This window comes from Toxorhynchites rutilus, chromosome 1, assembly GCF_029784135.1.
Source record: "Toxorhynchites rutilus septentrionalis strain SRP chromosome 1, ASM2978413v1, whole genome shotgun sequence".
Taxonomy (NCBI): domain Eukaryota; kingdom Metazoa; phylum Arthropoda; class Insecta; order Diptera; family Culicidae; genus Toxorhynchites; species Toxorhynchites rutilus.
Genome location: NC_073744.1, coordinates 65,109,713 through 65,128,763, shown reverse-complemented (window position 1 = coordinate 65,128,763; position 19,051 = coordinate 65,109,713). Strand labels below are relative to the sequence as shown.

The following is a 19,051-nucleotide window of genomic DNA, read 5'->3' as shown; positions in this document are numbered from 1 at the left end:
CGGGATGTCGTGTGTTGTTACTCCTCCTGTTGTTTAGAAAACATTCTTGCCCTGTATGGCACTCTTGTCCCGGGTTCCCCCCGGGTTCTATTTTCTATTTTTTTTTGTTTTCTTTTTTCTATTTTCTATTTTCTATTTTCTATTTTCTATTTTCTATTTTCTATTTTCTATTTTCGATTTTCGATTTTCTATTTTCTATTTTCTATTTTCTATTTTCTATTTTCTATTTTCTATTTTCTATTTTCTATTTTCTATTTTCTATTTTCTATTTTCTATTTTCTATTTTCTATTTTCTATTTTCTATTTTCTATTTTCTATTTTCTATTTTCTATTTTCTATTTTCTATTTTCTATTTTCTATTTTCTATTTTCTATTTTCTATTTTCTATTTTCTATTTTCTATTTTCTATTTTCTATTTTCTATTTTCTATTTTCTATTTTCTATTTTCTATTTTCTATTTTCTATTTTCTATTTTCTATTTTCTATTTTCTATTTTCTATTTTCTATTTTCTATTTTCTATTTTCTATTTTCTATTTTCTATTTTCTATTTTCTATTTTCTATTTTCTATTTTCTATTTTCTATTTTCTATTTTCTATTTTCTATTTTCTATTTTCTATTTTCTATTTTCTATTTTCTATTTTCTATTTTCTATTTTCTATTTTCTATTTTCTATTTTCTATTTTCTATTTTCTATTTTCTATTTTCTATTTTCTATTTTCTATTTTCTATTTTCTATTTTCTATTTTCTATTTTCTATTTTCTATTTTCTATTTTCTATTTTCTATTTTCTATTTTCTATTTTCTATTTTCTATTTTCTATTTTCTATTTTCTATTTTCTATTTTCTATTTTCTATTTTCTATTTTCTATTTTCTATTTTCTATTTTCTATTTTCTATTTTCTATTTTCTATTTTCTATTTTCTATTTTCTATTTTCTATTCTGTAGAAGTCTCCATTGATCGTCCTATTTTTTAACAACTCACAGTGGATCAAACCTTTTTGGTCCCACCAAATACAGAACATTACTTTGGCAACGTGGATTTTCGGCTTCTGTGTTGATGTTCCTGGTTGGCCGGGCTTTACATACGATCTTTTACGTTTTTTATTGTCGTGGAGATATCATTTTTCTTCCCGGCAACGATTGGATACAAAAAAAACTTCCTGTTGTCCCGTTCAAGCAGCATTTCGGACATGCAAAATCGCCGTTCGACATCTCTCGCCTTCAATCCGTATGGAACATAATTTACTTGCTATTCGATGCATCATACGGCTTTGAGTCGTTAAGAAATAGCTTGTCGAGTTACTTCCAATAATTCTGCAAGCTTTGTTTACGTCTGGCATGAATTTTGATCCAGTAATGTCTCTAATTCTTCATCATGATTTTTTTTCGGTTGGCCCTACGGTTGATGCTACGTCTTTCATTAAGGGTGCCAAATCAGAAAACAGGTTACGTTTCTATGAAATAAAGTTAACGTTAATAACTATTTTTCCCGCGAACGGATTTTGGCGATCTACATACTAAACGAATCGGAAATTCCCTAAGATTTGTTTAATATGCTACATTAGAATCCCCTGGTTTGTAAATGATTAAAATTCATGGAACATCGTTTGTTCTTCTTTGTTTTGCGTCATCACATGTCTTCGTTTCGGATTGAGCTGCGGACGAATTATTCAAATCGCTGATGTCTCTGGCATTGCAATCATTGCATCAAACTGACGTAAGGTTCTGAGCTACACAATTGTGTGGGGAGTCATCAAACAAGGCTATCGTCGGCTCACCAAGAAAATAAATGTTCTGGTATTTTGCCTGTGATTTGGTTTCGCATGACGGGAGCAAAACTATCTCCACCAATGATGACAGTTTCGCTAATCGAAACCGGAAATATTAACAGAAAGGGCATCTGTTTCGTTTCCTTTGAAAATAGCGCAAAATGATGACAAGTGTTTATATTCCTAGTAGTTTTAAGCCACCTTTATGCATGCTATGGTGAACGCTTGTTTGGCGCTTGGTTTACGTTGTGCGAACGATGCCTAGAGGTGCGATTCCACTGAGGCAATACTAAATAACATATAGCATCATATTTGATTCTTGCAAGTGTTGCCATTGTTGTTGTTTCCTTGCGATGCCAAAGATATATTGATGTAGTTATGCGATGTCGAATAATGATGCTGGTGCAAAATGTATAAAATTGACTGTAGCCGAGTCCATGTCAATTGCGAAAAAAGCCACCGGAATAGCGTTCGAGGTAAATTCTCAATGCATTGACATGAAATAAATGGCGACATACGATCAGCTAGTGTATTGTTCTGCGAGGGCAAGAATGAATCATCAATCAATTATCGTCAACAGATTCTACAATGAAAAAACCATTTCAGAGACTATTCTACTAAGCAGTTGTTTCTAAAATTTCACAGCATTATAGAATAATGTCCGAAGTTATAAACAAGCGACTTACGTAAAATAACAGCGTAGTTCTACGTCAACAATGCGGTCGTATTTTGGACACAACCTGCGATAATTTTTTCTTTAACACTAAAATCAATACTTTTGAACTTCCAAATTATTCACCACAAAATCCATCCGATGATGCAGAGCCATTAAGCCTTTGACGTCTAATCTTCATCAAATTCAAAATTTGAGATTCCGTTTCCGAAGCACCTATGGAACATGTAGAATTCCAATTTGCTAATGAATGTTAAACAGTATATTTGCAAAGATTTACCTAGGACTTTTCCGGTACCGGGCCTTCTACACGTTTTCTCTAGCACACTCCAATCGATTACCAATAATCACACCTCCCAACGGAAATCTTCCAAATTGTATCCAATCCTGCTTCTGAAGCAAGGAACCCACGACCAAATCAAATTTCATGGAAAGCTTTCAGAGATGATTGATTTACGTTCGGAAAGTTGAATATTGAACAAACAAACGGCGGTGCGTCAATAGCACCAACAGGACCTGTGCCACTGGTCCTGTTACGACTCCGAAATGTAGATTCGGGCGGCTCCGGCCCACCACCGTCTGCCTGAAAACGATTGACGGCAATTGGAATCGAAATACCTTTGATCTGGGAGAATCGAATTCTAAATTGCCATTTATCAATTTCTCTTCCACGGATACTTTGATATCTGTCACATTTGGATGTAAAATGAACAAAGAAGGAATCCAGCAAGTGCAGAGTTCTGCTTTTCAATAGAAATGAGCGAAAGCCCCGCGCTAATGAGATTAGGCCCACGTCGTCTCGAAAGCAGTGCGAACTTATCATTAATTTCGTTCATCTTTAAAAAAATTCTTCTTGACTACAGGAGTGCCGAATGGCGACCACCTGCTAAATGTATCTTCTCTAAAGCATCCGTAGATTTAACGTCTCCACGGATGTCTTCTTGATTTTTCCACTCAGCCCAAAGAGCTGTGGGCACTATGCCGCTGATTGAAGACTCGCAATTAATTTATAATCTATCAACATCGACGTTTAACATCCAGTGGGACCAGAAAAAAATCAATCAATTCTGGATCTACTTTTTTTAAATTACTTCCCCTCCTAACACAATTCCCCAAAGCTCTCGACAGTGTGACAAGGCGGTAGGGATTTTCTCTCCGGCCTCCGGTCGACGGAGCCAAATCAATCACTCGATTAAAAAAAACGGAAGGGCAAACCAAAGGCGGCCGCAGGCACATTCACCAAATTACCATAGACAACATCTTGCTATCGAAGCAGGAAGAGTTTAGAAGTGTTCCGGGTTGCTCCCCGGAACACTTGTCCGCCACGCGCCGTGTTTGGGCTTTTTCTCCAAGGAATTATGACCTTTCGGGGACTTATTTAGCAGTCTGCTGTTAACTGAATACGTTGAGAAATCAAGTACACGCTTTACCCCGGAACGGCTTCCCGCACTCCATCTTCTTCTTCTTTTTGGCTTTAAGAGGGTTTAAACATTCCGCACTCTATTATAATGATTATATTCTTCCCCACTCACGTTATTTTTCTTCAGTGGTTGTTTATGATTTGACTGTTCGATAAGAAATCATTTTGTTCGAAAACATAAACGTCTCATCATTCCGATGTCTAGATTTTCGATCTTAAGATTCCGGATTTTTGAATTTTCGATAGTAAAATTTCCTTATTCTACATTTCCATTTCCCAGATTTTCGATCTATAGATTTTAAATTTCTTGAATTTTTGATTTCCGACTTTTTAAGGTTTCCGAACTTGAATTTTTTTTGTATTTTTCCTTTTTTTTTACAAATTCCCGACTTTGAGACTAATTACAATTTTTATTTTCAGATTTTCGATTTTTAAATTTTAAATTTCCGATTTTTACATTCATTTCCATCAGATTTCCGAGTTCTAAATTTTCGATTTTTAGGTTAATTTAGGTTAATATTCGTTCTCTATTTTAGTTTTGATTCCCTATTTTCCTAATATCACTTTGAGATTTCCGATTTAAAAACTAAAATTTTCCGATTTCCGATTTTGAAGTTCCGATTTTTAGTTCTTTTTATTGAAAATCTAAGTGTCAAACATCCAAAAAAAACGGAAATTCGATAAAAGGAATCTAAAAATTGGAAATCAGAAAATTAAAGTCTGAAAAATGGAAGTTCAAAAATCGTAAATCTTAAAAAAAATTAAGATTTTCTAATTTTACATTTCGTTTTTCAGACTTCCGATTTTCAAGAATACATAATACATAATTGATAATTTTTAAATAAATTTAAATAAATCAATAAATTTTTGATTTTTGGTTTTTCTATTTTTTTAAGATTTCCTATTTTTACATCTTCGTTTTTCAGATTTCCGATTGTCAGATTATCGTTTTTAGAATTTCCTGTTTTTGAATTTAAAACTTTCAGATATTCATTTTATATTTCCGATTTTCAATTTCTGATTTTTAATTCTCAGATTTTTCGATTTTCGACTTTTTGGTTGATGTGTTTCAGATTTCGGGTTTTTAGATTTTAAATTTTTTTAGATTCACCAACTTTTATTTTTCCGACTCTTAGATTTTCGTTTCATAAATTCCTCATTTTTCAGATTTACAATCTACAGATTTACGATTAACAGATTTACGATTTTTAGATTTCAGATTTTAAATTTCCGTTTTTGTTTTTCAGATTTGCGATTCATAGGATTTTGTTTTTCAGATTTCCGATTTTTAAATTTCCTCTTATTACATTATTATTTTTTTTTAATTTTCTAGTTTCAGATTTACGGATTTTAATTTCCGATTTTGTGATTTCAGTTTCAACAACTCAAATCACAAAATCGGAAATTTAAAAAAATCTGAAACATAGAATCCGAAAAATTAAAATTTAATGATCGAAAATTTGAAAAAATTGTTCAAGTTTTCCTATTTTTATATTTTCGTTTTTCAGATTTCCGAATTTCAGATTTTCGATTTTTAGATTTCCGATTTTGAAGGATTTGATTTTTAACTTCTAATTTATTTTTAAAATTGATTTCCCATTTCTTATTGTCAGATTTCCTATTTTTACAAATTCGTTTTCCAGATTTCCGATTTTCAAGAATCCAATTTTTATATTTCTAATTTTTAGATTAACGATTTTTAATTTATAGTGTTTAAATTTTTGATTTTTAGATTTTAAATTTTTTTATTAAAGATTTCCTGTTTTACATTTTAGTTTCTCAGATTTCCAGTATTCAGATTTTTGATTTTTGAGTTTGCTTTCAGATTTCCGAATTCATATTTCTGATTTTCAATTTCTGATTTTTAGACTTCCGCCTTTTTGGTTTTTGTGTTTCAGATTTTTGATTTTTAGATTTTAATTTTTTTTAGATTTCCTATTCTTAGATTTTTGTTTTATAAATTCCTCATATTTACATTTCCATTATCCATATTTACGATTTACAGATTAACGATTTTTAGATTCTCAATTTCGGTTTTTGTTTTTCAGATTTGCGATTTTTACGATTCTCAGATTTGATTTCAAAATTTTCAGATTTTTCAGATTTCAAAATTTTAAATTGCTCGTTAAATTTTTTAGGATTCCTTTTTTTTACAATTTTTCTATTTTCAGATTTACGTATTTTAGATTTCCGATTTAAAAATTTCCAATTTTAAGATTTCCGACTTTGTGATGTTTGTTGTTGAAAATCTGATATGTGAAATCTGACAATTGTTAATCTGAAAAATTAAAATTCAATAATCGAAAATCTGAAAAAAAAATGAGATTTCCTATTTTTACATTTTCGTTCTACAGATTACCGATTTCCCGATTTTCGATTTTTAGAGTTTTTGATTTTCAGATTTCTGATTTTAAACTTCTGATTTATTTTTAAAATTGTTTAGTTTCAGGTTTTATTTCTTAATGTCAGATTCTCTATTTTCTGATTTCATGTTTTTAGATTTCCCTTTTTCGAATTTCTGATTTTTGTTGTTAAAAATTTAAAAGTCGAAAAAAACGGAAATCTGTGAAAAAAAAATAAATGTAAATGATTTGTTAATTCTCTAGAATTGAATTGAATTTATGATTTTTAGGTTTTCAATATTTTTTAATGTTTCCTATTTTCACATTTTTGTTTATCAGATTTCCGATTTTCAAGAATCCGATTTATTATATTTCCGATTTATAATTTTTACATTTATTTTATACATTTACATATAATAACTTTTTTTTTCAAATTTTCTCGTTCCAGATTTACGGATTTTATATTTCCGATTTTATAATTTCCGATTTTGTGATTTTTGTTGTTGAAAATCTGAAATGTGGAATCTGAAAATTGGTGATCTGAAAAACGAAAATTTAATAATCAAAAATCTGATAAAAAGTTAAATGGTTAAAGATTTCCTATTTTTACATTTTGGTTTCTAAGATTTCCGATTTTCAGATTTTCGATTTTTAGATTTCCAATTTTCTGATTTCTGGTTTCTGATTTTCAACTTCTGATTTATTTTTAAAATTTATTTTTTATTTCTTATTGTCAGATTCCCCATTCTCCAATTTTATATTTTTAGATTTCCGTTTTTTTGAATTTCTGATTTTGAGATTTTTGTTGTTAAAAATTTGAAAGTCGGGAATCTGTTAATCGCCAATCTAAAAACTGTAAACATGATAAATGGAAATCCAAGGACCGAAAATTAAAAAAAAAAAGATGAAAGATTTCCTATTTTTACATTTCCGTTTTTTGTTTTTCGAATTTTCGATTTTTATGTTTTTTGTTTTTCAGAACTCCAATTTTCACATTTTAAACTTCCAGAATTCCGAGTTCTAAATTTTCGATTTTTAGGTTTAATTTAGGTTAATATTCGTTCTCTATTTTAGTTTTGATTCCCTATTTCCCTAATACAAATTTCCGATCCTCAAATTCCATATATCACTTTGAGATTTCCGATTTAAAAACTAAAATTTTCTGATTTCCGATTTTGAGGTTCCGATTTTTAGTTTTTTCGGAACTTCGGAACGATTTTCGACTTTGTGGTTATGTCTTTTAGATGGTCGGCTTTTTGGTTCTTGTTTTTCATATTGCCGAATTTTAGAGTTTTTATTTTGTCTATTCTCCTAGATTTCCGATTCTTTGCGTGTTGTTACATATAAGATGTTAGGAATTTCGTTTTGTCGAGTGGCCGATATTTCGCGTTTACATAATCACATCACTTATCTCTGTGAATCTCTGTGATCCTTACCTCTCCCCACTATCAACTATCACCTCCATGATAGACCAGGGAACCACGCTATAGAGGCGACCCTTCTGGCCTTCGGACGGCGAATACCATACTAACATTCCTTCCCTTCCCCTGGTGACGGTAATGATGTGTCCGGCGTCGTTATTGACTATTCTAAGTTTGAATCACCGGAACTTGCACAATAAGGTTTCCGATTCTTAGATTCTCAGTTTATAAATTCTTCCTTTTACATTCTCAGAATTATGATTTACAGATTTACGATTTTTTGATTTCCGATATATAATTTACGATTTTTAGGTTTTCGTTTTTCAGATTTCCTGTTTTTAGATTTTCGAATTTTAGGTATTCCATTTTCCAATTTTCGATTGTAAAATTTCAAATTTTTTTTTTTTTGAGGTATATGTTTTTCATATTTCCGTTTTTTCAGATTCCCGAGTTCTTAATTCACTGTTTTTATATTTGGATTCCAAGATTTCATATGCATTAACGATTTAATAATCAAAGCCTAAATCAAGATTCTAGATTCAGATTTCAAATTTAGAATTTTTAGTTTTAGAGATCTAACTAGATACAAAATTCAGATACCATAGGCAATTTCCTATCTCAATTTCCAAATTCAAGATTTTGACTCCGATTATTGATTATTCAATTTCTGAAACTAAGATTTTCATGGAATATATATTCAAAAGAATCTGATGCATTTTCAGATAAAGATTTTAAATTTAAAGTTTTATATTTCAGATAAACAACACAAGGATGACAGATCCATTTTCCGAATTACGACTTTATAAGCTTAAAATTACCGATTTCTTATTTCTGGCATCCTAATCCTACCAAATCCTGATTGAAATTTGAGATTACAGACTCTCAGATTCCATATCTCAGAAACGCGTTATAAACTTTGATTTTATTTTCGGGCAAAGGATTTTTTGTGAAAATTAAGAACAAAGCATATTATCAAAATTATTACAGTCAACTCTCCCTAACTCGATATCCAAAGGGACCATCGAGTTAGGGAGGTATCGAGATACAGAACATTTTTTCCTAATTTTTTTTATGTCTTAAATTGTCATATATTAGGGTAAGTGTCCCAATTATGGTATTAATTTGAATTTTTGATTCATTCCCTTAATGTGAAAAAAACACCTTTCTCATATAAAAAAAATATTTTTTCCAGAATCTTTCAGGAGGTGATAGACGGTTATATTTCACGAAAAAAATCCTTCTACGCATATGTTAGAATTTCAACGATGACAGACTTATAGAACTTTTTCTTTGTTTCGGATTCTGTTGGCTCAAACTGACTCTACATTGAAAAGTATGCTACGTAATCCGATTTTGTTGCTTTCATTTGAAAGATGAGAAAATTTAGTACAGGATATAGTAGTGGAACATCTAAATTAGTGGATTAAAATAACATTTTTGAAGTGGAAAATTTAAAAGTTTTTTTTTATTTGTAATTATTAATTTTATCCTAAAAATTCATACTAAACTTGATTGTTTCTATCAATTAAATTAAAGCTTTCTAACCTCTCTACAATTTGTTCTTTGACTAACAAACTTCTATCTCTCTTGATTTAGCTGCAATATCGATATAAACAATTCCTGATGAAGAAATTGAATTCTGATTAATCCACTGTACTTATAAAAGCCACTTAAATTTCACCTTATTGCTGAAAGGTTAACTTTTTTTCTTGAAGTTATTCATATTTGAATTATAAAAAAAAACTTTTTTTTTCAAACTGTATACAATCGAGTCCTAAATTTTACATAATCGAATCATATATAATCGAGTTTGTATATCATCGAGTTTGTATATAATCGAGTCCGACTTGCACGAGGCACTAGGGTCACAAAGAAAATATTGATTAAGTATGTTACTCAAACTGAATTGTAACGGTCACGCAGGAACTGTTCAATCACAAAGAAATGTTCGAATAGTTTCACAGGAACATTTTCAGTTGATTTCAATATTCCGGACATATTCTTCAGGTTTGATTTAACGTTCGAATTAACATCTCAATAGAACTACTATCTTCAGCGTTTTTCTCAGGTTTTTCAACACTTTCTAGTATATCGGTATCTGGCATCAGATCACAGCAAATCACGTTTTGGTCCTTTTTGCACTAATTATTAAAAGACATTGAGCAATCGAACGGTATTGTACCGTCGACATCGCTCACGACACATTAATTATGCCAGCGAAATATCACTCCCGTCCATGTTGGTTGTGCTTTAAAGTTAGGATTTCCCAGTTTCTGGACAAATTCTCAAGCCATATCCCGAAGAATAGAAGAGGGGTAAATTATTTTGTCTAGCTTGACAAGACAAAAATTCATTGACCGCTCCAGCTTCTCGATTCTGACCAACCTTATATGCTTTTGGTCTAGATACAATTTTCCATTCCGATTCCATTTTTACTTTAGTTTGAGTAGTGTTGATACCGCACTTTGTGCAATACTGAAATTATTTGCAGCTTCAGACCCCTTCCGTCCATATTTTTCGACCTGCTCGATGATGCTCAAACCTTGCGCAATGGTTAGCGTTTTGGTTGTTCGCTTGAAAGGTTTCTCGTGGTTTTCCATACTTGAAAAGAAATTGTTTGATGACACGAACACTCCGTCTTCACTTTCAAGGGCAATTGAAATCTGAGGTAATAACGTGAAAATCAATGGAGTTAGGGAGGTGAAAATCCATGGAAAAATGAATCAAAACACATCGAGTAAGAGAGGCATCGAAGGTGCCATGAAATCCATCGAGTTAGAGAAAATATCGAGATACAGAACATCGAGTTAGGGAGAGTTGACTGTATATTATTGAACAACTTTTCAACGAAGAGTTGACCCTGAGATCAATTTGCTTAAGCTCGAGCTTTTCTTTGAAAGAGGCCTTGTGAGTCAATCCAATGAGTCTCTCAAGATTTTGACAAGAAAGTAGGACACTTTGTTGCCGAAGATCCATCTGAACCTGGAGTATATCAGCTTTGAAAATCATTCTTTTCCCCTCGTTCTGTACTACATCCATGAATAATTTTCATATCGATGGGTTTTTGGAGTCAGTAACCTAACATTGATCCAAAAATTGCCAATCACATGTAGTTTATGTGAACCTAGAAGGGACAGTGCAATGTGCTCATTTGTCCCGTTATTGTGACATATCATCATTAGACCCACTTTTTTACAGCAAACCACAAAGGATAATTTGCGCTTGATTATTGGCAACTGGAATACTAGAATTCGAAATCACTGTTGCACACCTAATTCCAGCCACAAAACGGTCCAGCGGGAAGCATTTTGTTAACACAATCTAATGTAATTTTACTCCATGTTCTCTCACTCCTAATGGCGGAGCAATTTGTCGTATTTCCTTTGGCAGGACATCCTGAAACCACAAACCAGATCGCACCAAACAGGGATAGCAAGGAACTGTCACACTTCGCTGCATCGACATATGGCAGCAAGACAGGAGAACAAGACTTTGAAATGCAAGTAATGCGATGCGTTACTCGCTGGATAGTCCCTTCTAGCAGGCAGGGAAACGACACCACTCGTGAATGCACATATTCTCCAGCTGCAGACCAGCGGAATGTGTGACATATTGCAATACCATGGCCATCAATTCCAGTCAATCGAAAGAAAAAAAGGAGGTGTTAAAATTTCCTCCCTAAAGCTGGGGGGGTTCGAGTGGAAAGGAAATCCAATCCGACATGCAGTTTGATGATATGCAACGATGAAAATGTTCTTTCAACAGCAAATTATTCACTTACATAATGAAGAAAAAAGGTCTCTTTTGTCAACCCTGCAGAGGATTGAGCAATTATCGCACTTACATAAAGAATATTTTTATGGGGTCTCGATATGTGAAAGATCGGGCGTCCGCTAACAAACTGAACTATTCGTGAGGTGTTTTAGGACACCCCTCATTAACCCACATTGAAATATCATTGCAAAAACCATAACAACTTTCAATGATCTCCATATCGATTGACAGCCGAATACATTCGGATACATTTCATAAAGACCGTACTCGAAAAAAAACGACAGACAAAAATGACCACCAACAATTCATTTTAAAACGAATATTTTTGAACCTCTCAGGGACAAAATGAACACATAGTAACTTTGGTTTTTCAAAGTTGGTTTATTCAACCTCCTCTCACCTACACTAAATGCCCGCACCTTGGACTTAACGCTACTATCCATCAAATCCTGTGCAACACTTGCACCATCTTTCTTACACATTTTCATCCACTCTTTCTCCAAATCCTGGTAGTTTTTGAAGGAATTCGCTGCTCTCCGGAACATACCCTTCATAATCGTGCAGAATTTTTCTATTGGGCGAAATTCTGGTAAGTTTGGCGGACCATAATCGTTTGAATTCGAACATATGCGTAAAGGGATTTCTTTCATAGAATATGATCCTCTATCACCGCATGAAAGAGTTTGGATTTTTTTTTTATACGGGAAAGGTATGGTGAAAGGTGATGAATAGACACTCCTCTCCCCTCTTTAAGGGGGGCTGCCATACGAATGAAACACTAATTTCTGCATAAATCGAGAACTAATCAAGCAAATGGAACCAAATTTGGCATATGGAGGCTTTAGGGGGCAATAAATGTCTCTATGGTGGTGGACTGTATATACTCGAGCCCGCCCAGTAATTGGTGCTTGTGACGAAACTTAGTGCTTACGACGGAAATTAGTGTAGTACTGTATGGTCCCCCTGCAAAACTTCACACAAAGACGGAATTGAATCTGTACAGAAACAATTTTTATTATTCGTAACTTCGTAAACTAGGCTAGTCTTCATATCATCTCCCTCCATATGAAGTACGCTGGATGATAATTAATACGAATAGCTTAATAGCCATGATTCATCATTTCCCGGCGAGTGAACTCAGAAGAAATATTAGAAAAACTAAATTTTTACGCACCCATTAGGCTTCTGAGAAACTGTAACATTTTCTACATAGATTACTGAAGAACAAATTACACCGAATATAGTCCAATTAATCATATGATGAGCCTCTGAAACGAACACAGCAAAATAATTTATGTTACCATGAGATAAGGTTAAGGTTACCATCATTATTGTATTTGAGCAACAAATGGTTGCTTCAATTGCCAAATCTATTAACTCCATAAAATAAGAAGCCGAGAAAAATCATAAAATATTATATGCTGTTTTTTGAAAATTCTTTTCAAACTACAAATTCGAAAATACGATGTAGAATGTATTACTGCAAACGCATATTTGATCTGACGACATATAGAAAGTGTAAGATGGAATAAACTTGGAGTATTTGTTTTTATTACTACAATTTTTTCATGATTAGGGGAATTAAAGGGTGTGTCACATCAAATTGCATCACGGAAAAAACGCTGTAGAAATTTAATCTTTAGGAATTATATCTTCAGCTTCAGCTTATAATCAGATAAGAGTGTATAGATCACGTTGGCCATGCTTCACTGTCAATTTTTCGTAAATTTGGAAAAATGTCGTCGAACGAAAAAGAGCGTCGTGAATTAATCCTGCGCACTCTTTTCGAGAATCCGGAGTTGTCACATCGGGACATCGGTAAGATGCTTGGAATCGTCCAATCCACGGTCAGCAGAGTACTAAAACGATACTTCGAGAACCTAACCATCGACCGGAAGGCGAAGAACGGCAAAAATGGATGCTCCGTCAGTGAAAAAGATCACAAGCGCGTAGTTAAGCAGTTTAGACGTGATCCGAGAAGTTCGGTCCGGGATGTCGCCAATAAGCTGAATTTGTCAAGTTCATTCGTCCAGCGGACCAAGCAGCGGGAGGGCCTGCGTACATACAAGATTCAGAAGGCTCCTAACCGCGACGAAAGGCAAAACATGGTGGGGAAGACGCGAGCCCGGAAGCTGTACACCGAAATGCTGACGAAGCCGCATTGCCTGGTAATGGACGACGAAACCTACGTCAAAGCGGACTTTCGTCAGCTGCCGGGCCTGTTGTTCTTCTCCGCAGAGGACAAATTCAGCGTTCCGGAGGAGATTCGCAAGCAGAAACTATCCAAGTTTGCCAAAAAGTACATGGTGTGGCAAGCGATCTGCTCTTGCGGAAAGCGGAGCGCCCCCTTCGTGATGACCGGCACGGTAAACGGGCAGGTTTACCTTAAGAAGTGCATACAGAAGCGCTTACTACCACTATTGAAGCAGCACGAGGGCCCGACCATCTTCTGGCCGGATCTCGCTTCGTGCCACTATTCAAAGGACGTGTTGGAGTGGTACGAAGCCAACGGGGTCACCTTCGTGCCAAAGGAAATGAACCCGCCCAACGCGCCGGAGCTTCGCCCAATAGAGAAATATTGGGCGATTATGAAGCAGGCCCTCCGGAAGAACCCAAAAGTTGTCAAATCGGAGGATTTCTGTTCAAAAAAAACTACAACCTGAAGTTCTACAGAACCTTATGGACGGGGTAAAGAGGAAGGTGCGAGCATACGGGCTTGGGCTCGAAGTATGAATAAAAAGAAAATGCCAAAAGTTGTTTAATAGTTTTTATTTTACTGTCTAAAATTTTCAAAAGGATCGGTCTACTGGGCGAATTTCTACAGCGTTTTTTCCGTGATGCAATTTGATGTGACACACCCTTTAATCGATTTGGCAAGTGAAAGCCAATTATTTATTAAAATTCAGTCTTTGAACAATTTTTTTTATTACGAATTTGAAAATGTTTTTTCAGATATTAAACGTCCACTTCTTTTTCTGTATCTTGCACCATTCATTGTGTTATGCTTTTGGATATTTCGGTCCCATTGATCTGGATTACGGTTTCTTTTTCGTCCAGTCGAATTTTTTGCTGCGATTCTTTTATTGCTGTGATCAAATGACGAATCCGAATAAATACAAAACCGTTTCCGGTTTTGTCGAGCTTTCTGCCAGTAATTTATATTGAAGAATCATCCGATTCATTATTTTCCCTACTCAAATAATTGTTATTAGCATCATCCATTTTAATGTTATAACGGAGTAATTTTTTTTTTGGACAATTCACACTAAATTTGAGATTTATAAGCATCTGCATTTGTAGCAACTCGATTACAACTATTTTTGTCTTCTTTTATTTTTCTCGAACTTCGTTCGTGTAAGCGATTCGCGATGACAGCGGTACGGTGTCGACAACTGGATAGGACATTAGTTCCTATGAGGCAAATAAAACCAAATTAGGTATATGGAGGTTTAAGGGGGCACGAAACGTCTCTATGGTGAATCGACACTTTTCTCCCTCTTCCTCTCCTCTGAAATGGAAAGGGGTTTCCGTGAAAATAATACACATATTTCAACCAAACATGACAATTGATTTTTTTTTAATGAGAACACACTTCTATATCTATCTATATAAATAAAAATGTATCACCAAATGTGTTGATAAGAGCAAAACTCGAGAAAGAAATTGTCCGATTTAGGGCTGTCTTTATTCTATCATATTTTCTGTATCAAACATTTATTCCATGAGACGGAGAAACATGTTATTTACAAGTGGTTGAAAATTTTTGAACGAGAATTGTATCTGGAAATAATCTGATATTATAATGACGAGTTCTGGTAGAAGCACTAGGAATTTTATGGTGAAAGGTAATTTTGAAGGCTAGATTAGAAAATCTATCAATGAACAGTTCTCCGATTGGACCTATGAACGTGCGCTTAATAAAAAAAAACGTGGATGTGATAACGAAAAATAAATTTTGGGCGGGACAAAGTTTGCCGGGTCAGCTAGTTTTTTATAAATTTTCAGATATTCCTACCAAAACTTACCATTATAATTTCGAATTATCTTTAGACACAAATTTTTTACCACAATTTTTCACCACTTGCAGACAAAATAGATTTGAATTTACATAGAGTACTAATTTGATTTAGGAAAAATAATTTTCATTCATAATTTTTATTTTAAGAGTGGGTTCATTCCTTCTGCAAACCCATATTTTCTTGCTCACTCCCCCAATTCGTGATACGAAGCTCAATGCCGTCACCGCGAATAACGAAATTAAACGAATAGCTTACAGATGTCTCCTCAAGATAGGAAAAATAGTGCAGCGGGTTAACTAGATTTTCATCATGATATAAATACATTATAGTATGGAGTTAATAAGATTGACTTCTGACATAAATTATTTATCATTCAATCGCTAAAATTTAGTGGTGTTAATAATTATTATTAAAGAAATTTTTTTGAATATGTACAGTTAGAAGCTAATCAAGTGCTTTGATATTAAAATTTAATAATATTCAAAAAAAAGTTGAAGTTGGGCACGGACGGGATCTTGACATAGGACTGTGATTATGTGTAGTAATTGCATTTCAATTGAGTTTTTCATTGAACAAAATCTGTATTTTTTTTCTTTTGATTCATCAAACGGATGCCCTGGAAAAACCGTTTCCTGTATGTACTTGTGTTCTTTAAACGGGTTAGATGACATAACGTGGTAGAATTCGGTACCGTATTCTGTACAAAAATGTACACAAAAATACCATTAAAGCCATTACTACCCTTTTCATCTGTTTATTCAATCATGCAGAAGAAGACAAAGAGTCATCATGTATCATTTTTAAACACAAGTCTAAATAGTTAAGACCTACATAAATATAAGCCTGAGTCAAATCAATCTATGACTACAAAAATATATAATAGATAAAAATAGCATTATCTCCTTCGTTACCACGTTGTCAGGAACATTGTTTGTAATAACTGTATAGCCCTGTAAGATCGCGACTACTCAAGCTATCATAATCTGATTTACGTGTACCCTTTCGATCTTCTAAATCAGCAGCCATTTAAATTCATTTATTGCATTTTCACATAACCAAACAACATACTCGATATTATGGATATATGGACCGCAATTACACAATTTGTTAGTAGTGAGACCTACACGATAAAAACAGTAATTGAGCACAAATTGATTGGACAACATACAATATAATATAAAATTAATGTAAATGTAATATAATTCGGTAAATGGAGAATAATTCATTTTACGCATCAACTCACATTATGAGCTAACGCCCGAATTTTGGCAAGAAGATTGCTCGTTGCGTTGCGGGGAGGAAGCGAGTGAATAGTACAATCGAAAGAAATCATACCCAATTAAATCGTCAAATTGTTAATTTTTTTTTTACTATATTCACTGTTCATGTTTCAATCAAAAAAAAAATCTGGATAAATTTCCTGTCTAATGATATATAACACAACATATGTCGCAATAACGATTTTGTGTAATATGTGTTTGAAAACTCTTAATAAATCGTTACATTTTTCGTAGAGTGACCCCCCTATAACAAAGACACAGTCCTATGTCAAAAATGGAGTCAATCGATTTGGCAATTTATTTATTTATTTATTTTTGGTGGCTTGAAGCGACTGAGAATTTATTCATTTTTCCATGAAGCATCCATATGTAGTTTATGCTGGTTTGAGGAACTCAATAAATAAATAATTTTCTTTCATTATGTAGCTTATTAAATTGCTCCAGCCAGCTTTCGTTTGTTTTAAGTATGTAGTATCGAGTAGCGTTAACCTTTTCACTGCGGCCCAGTCTCGGAGAAATCCATCAGCAGGTACGGCGCGTTATGCGCATGTCGGTCGTTGTGTTGCGCCAGACCAGTGACTAGTGAGTAAAGTAGTACCCGGAGTTTTGATACCATTCTTGGGATTTAAAAATAATAAATGCAAATAAAGTGAAAATATTCATTTACTATTTATTTTGAATAGCTTTTTAAGCATAGCATTGAACTCAACTTAGGGATTTTCAAAATTATATCAATCAAAGAAACAATTTAATAATTACTTTCTGTATGATATATCCTAAAACAGGGTATCTCAAAGTGGTCGATATCGACACCCTGGGGTCGATTTCAGTTTCCAAGGGGTCGACATAAACGAGAATTGATTTTCGGGGTCGACGAGGTCTGAAAATCAACCCCTATTAACATTAGGTTTACGGGACGCGTCATTTTGGCGCATTTCGAATTTTATAAGGAAAATTACAAAAATCGTCTGCATTTTCATTCCATCTCTTATAATGACTGCATTGATCGAGGTGAATATATATAGGTGTCTATTTTCTTCAAAAGCGTTGAAATAATGAAATTATCAATGTGTTATACCTATCTCTACGGATATGCGTCAATTTGAAGCGATCGTAATGTAGACAAAATTTTGCGTAAACATGCAAACATCACAACCAGTGTTGTCACATTTAAATCTGTATCAGAGAGATTAAAAATCTTTTTCATCCGTACTTTTTATTCTAAAAATCTGTACCATCGAACATATTCGTTGTAGAGAAAAATCTATTTTATTAGCATGAAAACAATACTCATTTATTTACTACAAATACTAGACTTAAATTTTCAAGTCATTGGTGTGTTTGTAGATGCTTATACATAGTCTTTCTGAATCTAAATTGCATACAATCATTTATTTAAACTTTCGAGTTGCCGTTACGATGTTTAATCAAATGTTTTGATCTCAAAATAGTAAGAAATTTCCCACGCGGAAAAAAAATCTGTACCAATCTGTACTTTTTGACGAAAATCTGTACTCTGTACCGTACAGAATATGTACCAAAAATAATGAAAAAAATCTTTACCTGTCCAGAAAAATCTGTACGTGAGACAACACTGATCACAACAATAATAAATAGGAATGTACCGACAATACTTCGATCCGATATCGTTATCCTAAATGAAACAAGCAATAAAAAACGGTTTCCGAGAAGCAACAATAGAAAGAACGAATATCAATATGAAGTCAGAGTGCGAAAAGATTTTCAAAATTTCAGTTGCTTAGTTCTAGTATTGGAAAATGAAATACTAGAATATTTTTTGAATCAGTATCACTTATTATGTTATTGTGAACAGTGTTGCCACACGTACAGATTTATCTGGAAAGGTACAGATTTTTTTTTCGTAATTTTTGGTACAGATTTTGTACGGTACAGAGTAAAGATCTTCGTTAAAAAGTACAGATTGGTACAGATTTGTTTCCGAAAAAAATTATTTAGTTCCTTATAGACCAACAGATTTTCTCTCCAACTGGACGAGTCTACATTATTCAGCAGTGAAGCTCTGTTGTTAGAGTATGTTCGATACATTTAAGATGAAAATATTTGCCAAGAAATGATTTTTGCTACATATATGAAGACTGATACCAGAGGAGAATCGATCTTTCAGGCCATGGAACGATTTTTTTACCGACAAAGCTATTCCATGGAACAAAATTGTGACTGATGGTGCACCATCTATGTTAGTCGTCATCGTGGTTTTACAGCTCACTCAAAGTTACAACTACGAGAGGTATTGGTCACTCACTGCTTGATTCACAGACAGCATTCAGTAGCAAAAAGTCTGAGCACAAAATCGCATCAACAAGTCTAT

At 33.5% G+C, this 19,051-nt stretch overlaps 1 protein-coding gene across 3 annotated transcripts in view; it reads right to left on the bottom strand.

Moving 5' to 3' along the window:
* The window catches only part of LOC129763793 (G protein-coupled receptor kinase 2), a 295,376-nt gene that overhangs the window by 56,701 nt on the left and 219,624 nt on the right, over positions 1-19,051 (bottom strand). The gene's annotated exons all lie outside the window — the stretch shown is intronic.